Raw genomic sequence first — 539 nt, 5'->3', positions numbered from 1 at the left:
TTGATTCTGGGATTATTTTCTTGATCTTAAATGTATGTGTAGGTATTGTTGGTTAATCCTACTACATTTTGTAGATGATTTGGTTCTAATCTCCTGTACTCAAGTTAATTAATCTCAAGAATATTATTGTACAAGCTAAGAAAAAATAAGGATAAAAATGTAATATATTTAATTGTTAAGGCGTCTTGAGGTATTTTTTATAATATAAGGACTGACCAAACACTTAAAGCAATAGAGATTAAACAAGCATTTACCCATTAATAAATAATATATTTTAAAATTGAAAAAATGAAGATTACCTTTGTTGTTTAGAGAAATTAAGTGAAACTTCCCTCATAATTTAAAACAATGACGAAACTAGACAACTTATCTGGGGGCTATTCTTAATAACAATATCAATATCCAACAATAATAGAATAAAATGAATTAAATAAAAATAATGACAAATGTCATAATAATAGCCTCAATTTCAAAAACTTTAATGACAAAAATATAAGACCTGAATCTAAGGTTTAACACGACTCTCTTTAAATTCTAAT

Source organism: Citrus clementina, unplaced genomic scaffold, assembly GCF_000493195.1.
Source record: "Citrus clementina cultivar Clemenules unplaced genomic scaffold, Citrus_clementina_v1.0 scaffold_7, whole genome shotgun sequence".
In the NCBI taxonomy this organism is placed as follows: domain Eukaryota; kingdom Viridiplantae; phylum Streptophyta; class Magnoliopsida; order Sapindales; family Rutaceae; genus Citrus; species Citrus x clementina.
This window is presented reverse-complemented; position numbering follows the sequence as displayed.